At 23.9% G+C, this 9,187-nt stretch overlaps 1 non-coding gene across 1 annotated transcript; it reads left to right on the top strand.

Annotated features, from left to right (window-relative positions):
• Positions 1–5,095: 5,095 nt before the first annotated feature.
• Positions 5,096–5,214, top strand: LOC123303772. The gene has a single exon (XR_006535859.1). It is a non-coding gene; the product is annotated as a 5S ribosomal RNA (ribosomal RNA).
• Positions 5,215–9,187: the final 3,973 nt, after the last annotated feature.

Here is a 9,187-nt window from a genome sequence, read left to right as displayed (position 1 = left end):
TAATATCCAAGGTATTACAAAACCTGCAATTCGTCGTTTAGCACGACGAGGTGGAGTAAAACGTATCTCTGGTTTAATTTATGAAGAAACACGTGGTGTACTTAAAGTATTCCTTGAAAATGTTATTCGGGATGCTGTTACATATACTGAACACGCAAAACGTAAAACAGTTACAGCTATGGATGTTGTATATGCATTAAAACGACAAGGTCGTACTTTGTATGGTTTTGGAGGTTAAGAAAATATAATAATTTACTTAAAATATTTAGTAAATTTATTAAAGAATATTTAATACATCCGATAAATTTAAACAGGCTTTCCTTTTTGGGAAGCCACTAATTTTATTTATATAAGAGTAAATAAATTTGTTAATAAATATAACATATTATATAATTTGTTTACAACAAATTATTTTGTTTATAACATACATTACCAAATATTTTTATTTTTTTTTTTTATTGTAATATATCTGCAATAATAAATTATAATTTGTATATTATCTATTTTATTTTACAATAACTTATTGAATTTTTGAAAAAATTTTATTATAAATTAATATACTATTATATTTTTTATATATACAAGTTAAGAGTAACAAGTATCGATAGGAGATTATCGAATTTATAACTAATAAAACATTTCGCCTTAATCAAAGAAAATAAAGATTTTGCTATACCATTTTTTATACTTTCAATAAATAATTTATTATTAAATTTTTATTATTTCATTTATTTTTTAAAATTATTAAAAATATTTTTCTAATAATTATAAGCGTACATAAACAAGTAGTAAATGTAAAATGAAAATAATAAAGGTAATGTAATGCATTTGCATTACACTGATTTACGATATATATTCCGCGATATCCTTTATTATATTTAAAATTAATAATATTGATATACTAATAATAGATATATTCAAGCTATTAATATATAAAATTTTATATTAAATATGATATTAATAATTGTTTATTTAATTTTTTTGTATATATAAAAATAATTTACTCTTATTTAAAAAATTTGATGGCTCTCTTAAAAAGAGAGCCGTTTTTATATGTTGATGTATTTTTATGTTATCAATTAAATAATATTTTCGATTTATTTATTTTGAACTTGTATATTTTGTAACAGCTTTAGTACCTTCACTAACAGCGTGCTTTGCCAATTCACCAGGTAATAATAATCGAACTGCGGTTTGAATTTCCCGACTTGTGATTGTTGAACGTTTATTATAATGTGCTAAACGTGATGCTTCAGCAGCAATACGTTCAAAAATATCATTAACAAAACTGTTCATGATACTCATAGCTTTACTAGAGATACCAGTATCAGGATGCACTTGTTTTAATACTTTGTAAATGTAAATTGCATATGATTCCTTGCGCTTCCTCTTCTTTTTCTTATCACTCTTTGATATATTTTTTTGAGCTTTGCCAGCTTTTTTTGCTGCTTTTCCACTTGTTTTTGGTGGCATTGTTACAAACAATTAATATACACAGATAGTTACAGAACACCAGTCAGTATATGTATGAGCGTGTCGTGTATACAACTAGCGTATTATATACGCGAAGATGGATATAACAATAAAAATGAATACTACTCTCTGATTGGCTGAAAATAATACTATAAGGTGATTGGTTTATTTTTAAAGTTTTATATTTTATAAATATTATAAATTAAAATACCCAAATAACATTTTAAACATTTATGTTACAATCCCCGTAACGTACACATCTGTGTGATTATATTTACAAAAAAAAATATTAATTAAATAAATTTATTCGCTATGTCTGGACGAGGTAAAGGTGGTAAAGTAAAGGGAAAGGCAAAGTCAAGATCAAGCCGAGCAGGATTACAATTTCCTGTTGGAAGAATTCACAGATTATTACGAAAAGGAAATTATGCTGAACGAGTAGGTGCTGGTGCCCCAGTATATTTGGCTGCTGTTATGGAATATTTGGCTGCAGAAGTTCTCGAGTTAGCTGGTAATGCTGCCCGTGATAACAAAAAAACACGTATCATTCCACGTCATTTACAATTGGCAATTCGTAATGATGAAGAATTAAATAAATTATTATCTGGTGTAACAATTGCTCAAGGTGGTGTATTACCAAACATTCAAGCAGTGTTATTACCAAAGAAAACTGAAAAGAAAGCATAAATTAAAAACATTGCATTAATTTTTATAATAATAATACATCGATCATAGGCCTTTTAATAAAAGGCCACAAATTTATTTAAAATAAGAGTAAAAATTATTTTTATAAATAATATATTATAATATTTTTTTAAAGAATCAATTTAAATAATTATAAATTAATGATTCTTTTTTTTTTTTTTTTTTTTTTATATGTTATTATGGAAATAATTCATCATATTATGATGACATTTAGGTAACATATTATAAGAATATTCATAAAATATTATCAAAATAATATTGTATTATGATGATATTTAGACAAAATATTATAAGAATATACACAAAATATTATCAAAATAATATCATTAGATAACAAAACTGTTCATGATACTCATACCTTTACTAGAGATAAAAGTATCAGGATGCACTTGTATTAATACATATTATCACAACATCACAAAATATTTTTTAAAAGGAAAAATTTTTAAAAAATTATTATAAAATTTGATTGAATTAAATTTCAATTTATTTTTTTAATAATTAAAGAAAAAAAAAAGCATATAAACTTTCTATTGAAAATGTTATTTTCAACTAGATGGCCAAGTGAACTTTGTTACACAAACAATATATGACGTATTCGTTATTTAAATAATCAGTATCCTTTGATATTATATCAATACGTTACTCTCTTCTTTTGATACATATTAATAAAATTTCAATTTATAAGATTTTATGTCAATTATATAAATAATATTATAAATTTTCTAAATACATAAGTTAAGTAACAAAAAATTTGAATAACAAGATAAATTTATATATTATGTTTTAATACTCGATACTATAATATATCGCATCCGTTACCAATTATTCGGTATCCTTTGATTTATACACAGAATGAACCAAAAATATGTATCAAATTTATTTTATTTATTTATATATTTAATATTATTATTATTATTTTATATTACAAAGTTTCTTAACGAAGCTTACAATGATTTCTCATATCGTACTTAACAAAATTATTTAGATCATATAAAATTTAAATTGTTAAAAAATTTTTATATTTATTATTATTATTTATTTTTATTAAAATTACATAACATAAAATTAATAATATTTTAATAATTATATAAATTAATTCTTATTTAAAATAATCTTATATTAATCTCAACAAATACTCTAATAATATATTTTGTCACATAAATTTTTTTATATTTAAAATAAATATTATAATATATAAATACTTATATCAGTATAAAATTTCTTTATATAATTATGAAAAAATTAATTTAATAGTTAATTATTGATATTAATGCATAAATAAAAGTATTTTCTAATGAAATATATTTTGTCAATGTTCGATTAACACATTTCATAATAATACGTTTTCATTATTGACAAAAAAAGTTTTTCTAAAAATGAAATCTTATACTATAATATATATATTTATATATTAAATTTTTTTAATTATTTATATACTAATAATTTATAATAAATCGATATTAAATAAAAAATAAAAATATATACTTTTTAAGTTTACCTTAAAAATATTATTGTTTTGTATGATTGAAATAATTAATATTAAACTATGTTTATTAATAATTGTTAATAAAAAAATTAAATATATTTTAATTTATAAAATAAATATTATTATTAAATTTATAATTTATTATTTTATATATTATAGAAATTGAAAAAATAAATCATGTTTACTACGACAGTAAATTAGAAATACTATTTAATTTTTATGTGTTTTCTACATGGTACTTTGACTTACATAGGGACTTATATTATTGTGAATAATGATATAATTGAAAACCTTTATTTTTTATTTGATAGAATTATTATATTTTATCATTTAAATATTTATAATAAATACATTATTTTTATAAAGTAAAAAATATGGCCGAAGAAAATTCTACAGCTGTTGCAGCAACTGCGGTTACTGCTGCTTCTACAACACCAACAAAAAAAGCAACAGCTTCTGGTGCTAAACGTACAAAACAACATTCAAAACCAACACATCCACGTACATCAGAAATGGTTGTTAACGCAATTAAAAATTTAAAAGAACGTGGTGGTTCATCATTACAAGCAATTAAAAAATATTTAGCTGCAAATTATAAAGTGGATTCTGATAAAATTTCACCATTTATTAAAAAATATTTAAAAGCTGCTGTAACTGAGGGAGCCTTGGTACAAACTAAAGGTAAAGGTGCATCTGGTTCATTCAAATTGGCTGCTTCCGCTTCATCTAATTCTTCAGCTAAATCAAAAGTATCCAAAAAAGAAAGTGGAGCAAAAGGTTCAGCAAAGAGTGCTAAAAGTAAACGGGCACCAAAAGAAAAGAAAGCCACAACTACATCATTGGCAGCCAAAAAGCCTAAAGCAAAAAAAGCGACTCCATCATCATCAACTGCTGCTAAAAAAGTTACTGCAAAATCATCAGCGGCATCAAAAAAAGCACCAGTTAAAGCAAAACCAGCAAAAAGTACAAAATCCGCTGCCAAAAGTAGCCCTGCTCGTAAACCGAAAGCACCAAAAGCTAAGAAAGCTTCTGTTGCCAAATCATCTCCTACAAAAATTAAAAAAGCAGCACCAAAAAAGAAATGATCTGTTACTTTAATAATATATTGAAATATTTCATTATTTTTGCTAAAAAATGAAAATAACATAGGCCTTAATACAGGCCACAAATTAATATTTGATAAGAGTAAATTATTTTTTGTATAAATATTTTATAAAATAATAGTTTAGAAACATTTGCCACAGTCAGTACCACGGATGGGTGGCCACTTGAGAATACTGTGTGCGGTTGCATTTTTATTTAAAATATATGGTATAATAAATAAGTATATATTTAAATTGATTACTTCATTGAAAATTTTAATAATATACTTTAATATTAATGATATTTATGAAAAATATATATTTGTAAAAATTTTCATTTATTACTGGCAACAGCCATACCACGTTGAAAACACCGGTTCTCGTCCGATCACCGAAGTTAAGCAACATTGGGCACAGTCAGTACTTGGATGGGTGACCGCTTGGGAACACTGTGTGCGGTTGCCTTTTTATATTAAAAATATAAATTATTTTTCTTCTTTTCTTTTTTTTTACACACCATATATAAATATATGTTATTTAGAAATGTAAACCTTTTATATTATTCATCAACAAATAAATATTATTTTTTGTATAAAATTTTATTGCATTTATAACTCATATCATGGTTACTTTAAAGCGAGAAGTTTTTTTAATATTTCAAATGAATATAAAATAATATAAATTTTATGAAATTTATTTATTTTTAGAAATAGCAATCGCTTATAATTATAACAAAATTTTAATAATGTTTAATTTTATTTCAATAATTTATATTTATATATATATATATATATATATATATATATATATATATATATATATATATTTTTTAATAAAAATAATATACTCTTATTTAATAATATATGTTGGTCCTATATATAGGACCGAAAATATTTCTTATTTGTTTTTTTTTTTTTTAAATTGTCATTTAAAACGCTTATGCACGTTCTCCACGAATACGTCTTGCCAATTGTATATCCTTAGGCATAATTGTAACACGCTTTGCATGAATTGCGCATAAATTGGTATCTTCAAATAAACCTACTAAATAGGCTTCACTAGCTTCTTGTAATGCCATAACAGCTGAACTTTGAAAACGTAAATCGGTTTTAAAATCTTGTGCAATTTCACGTACTAAACGTTGGAATGGTAATTTACGAATTAACAATTCAGTACTTTTTTGATAACGACGAATTTCTCGTAAAGCTACTGTACCAGGACGATATCTGTGTGGTTTTTTTTACTCCACCAGTTGCTGGTGCACTTTTACGTGCAGCTTTCGTTGCTAATTGTTTTTCTTGGTGCTTTACCACCAGTTGATTTACGTGCAGTTTGGTTGGTTTCAGCCATTTTCAAATAATAATGTTTTTACAAAAAAACACACAATTTTAAAAATTATATTCGACAATTTGATACTACAAAGTCAAATGTTTAAATGCGAAATAAATGTGTTGTATTTATATTTATATGAAATTTCAAAATTTTTGTTGTCATATCCTATTGGATAGCTATCAGAGTATGGACTAATCAAATTGTATAGGCGTGGCTTAAAAAATCTTTAATGCTTTATATAAAAAGGCACAATTGTACCGGCGCTCACATACATTACAATACTTGTGAGGTTAACACACGTGTTATCCGTTCGTTAAAATATTGTAAATAATTTTTTATTAAAATGACTGGCAGAGGAAAAGGTGGAAAGGGTCTTGGAAAAGGGGGTGCAAAACGTCATAGAAAAGTTTTTGCGTGATAATATCCAAGGTATTACAAAACCTGCAATTCGTCGTTTAGCACGACGAGGTGGAGTAAAACGTATCTCTGGTTTAATTTATGAAGAAACACGTGGTGTACTTAAAGTATTCCTTGAAAATGTTATTCGGGATGCTGTTACATATACTGAACACGCAAAACGTAAAACAGTTACAGCTATGGATGTTGTATATGCATTAAAACGACAAGGTCGTACTTTGTATGGTTTTGGAGGTTAAGAAAATATAATAATTTACTTAAAATATTTAGTAAATTTATTAAAGAATATTCCGATAAATTTAAACAGGCTTTCCTTTTTGGGAAGCCACTAATTTTATTTATATAAGAGTAAATAAATTTGTTAATAAATATAACATATTATATAATTTGTTTACAACAAATTATTTTGTTTATAACATACATTACCAAATATTTTTATTTTTTTTTTTTTATTGTAATATATCTGCAATAATAAATTATAATTTGTATATTATCTATTTTATTTTACAATAACTTATTGAATTTTTGAAAAAATTTTATTATAAATTAATATACTATTATATTTTTTATATATATAAGTTAAGAGTAACAAGTATCGATAGGAGATTATCGAATTTATAACTAATAAAACATTTCGCCTTAATCAAAGAAAATAAAGATTTTGCTATACCATTTTTTATACTTTCAATAAATAATTTATTATTAAATTTTTATTATTTCATTTATTTTTTAAAATTATTAAAAATATTTTTCTAATAATTATAAGCGTACATAAACAAGTAGTAAATGTAAAATGAAAATAATAAAGGTAATGTAATGCATTTGCATTACACTGATTTACGATATATATTCCGCGATATCCTTTATTATATTTAAAATTAATAATATTGATATACTAATAATAGATATATTCAAGCTATTAATATATAAAATTTTATATTAAATATGATATTAATAATTGTTTATTTAATTTTTTTGTATATATAAAAATAATTTACTCTTATTTAAAAAATTTGATGGCTCTCTTAAAAAGAGAGCCGTTTTTATATGTTGATGTATTTTTATGTTATCAATTAAATAATATTTTCGATTTATTTATTTTGAACTTGTATATTTTGTAACAGCTTTAGTACCTTCACTAACAGCGTGCTTTGCCAATTCACCAGGTAATAATAATCGAACTGCGGTTTGAATTTCCCGACTTGTGATTGTTGAACGTTTATTATAATGTGCTAAACGTGATGCTTCAGCAGCAATACGTTCAAAAATATCATTAACAAAACTGTTCATGATACTCATAGCTTTACTAGAGATACCAGTATCAGGATGCACTTGTTTTAATACTTTGTAAATGTAAATTGCATATGATTCCTTGCGCTTCCTCTTCTTTTTCTTATCACTCTTTGATATATTTTTTTGAGCTTTGCCAGCTTTTTTTGCTGCTTTTCCACTTGTTTTTGGTGGCATTGTTACAAACAATTAATATACACAGATAGTTACAGAACACCAGTCAGTATATGTATGAGCGTGTCGTGTATACAACTAGCGTATTATATACGCGAAGATGGATATAACAATAAAAATGAATACTACTCTCTGATTGGCTGAAAATAATACTATAAGGTGATTGGTTTATTTTTAAAGTTTTATATTTTATAAATATTATAAATTAAAATACCCAAATAACATTTTAAACATTTATGTTACAATCCCCGTAACGTACACATCTGTGTGATTATATTTACAAAAAAAAATATTAATTAAATAAATTTATTCGCTATGTCTGGACGAGGTAAAGGTGGTAAAGTAAAGGGAAAGGCAAAGTCAAGATCAAGCCGAGCAGGATTACAATTTCCTGTTGGAAGAATTCACAGATTATTACGAAAAGGAAATTATGCTGAACGAGTAGGTGCTGGTGCCCCAGTATATTTGGCTGCTGTTATGGAATATTTGGCTGCAGAAGTTCTCGAGTTAGCTGGTAATGCTGCCCGTGATAACAAAAAAAACACGTATCATTCCACGTCATTTACAATTGGCAATTCGTAATGATGAAGAATTAAATAAATTATTATCTGGTGTAACAATTGCTCAAGGTGGTGTATTACCAAACATTCAAGCAGTGTTATTACCAAAGAAAACTGAAAAGAAAGCATAAATTAAAAACATTGCATTAATTTTTTATAATAATAATACATCGATCATAGGCCTTTTAATAAAAGGCCACAAATTTATTTAAAATAAGAGTAAAAATTATTTTTATAAATAATATATTATAATATTTTTTAAAGAATCAATTTAAATAATTATAAATTAATGATTCTTTTTTTTTTTTTTCTTTTTTATATGTTATTATGGAAATAATTCATCATATTATGATGACATTTAGGTAACATATTATAAGAATATTCATAAAATATTATCAAAATAATATTGTATTATGATGATATTTAGACAAAATATTATAAGAATATACACAAAATATTATCAAAATAATATCATTAGATAACAAAACTGTTCATGATACTCATACCTTTACTAGAGATAAAAGTATCAGGATGCACTTGTATTAATACATATTATCACAACATCACAAAATATTTTTTAAAAGGAAAAATTTTTTAAAAATTATTATAAAATTTGATTGAATTAAATTTCAATTTATTTTTTTAATAATTAAAGAAAAAAAAAA

Source organism: Chrysoperla carnea (assembly GCF_905475395.1).
Source record: "Chrysoperla carnea chromosome X unlocalized genomic scaffold, inChrCarn1.1 SUPER_X_unloc_135, whole genome shotgun sequence".
In the NCBI taxonomy this organism is placed as follows: Eukaryota; Metazoa; Arthropoda; class Insecta; order Neuroptera; family Chrysopidae; genus Chrysoperla; species Chrysoperla carnea.
Note: the sequence above shows the minus strand (reverse complement) of the source record. Positions and strands in the feature narration are given on the sequence as shown.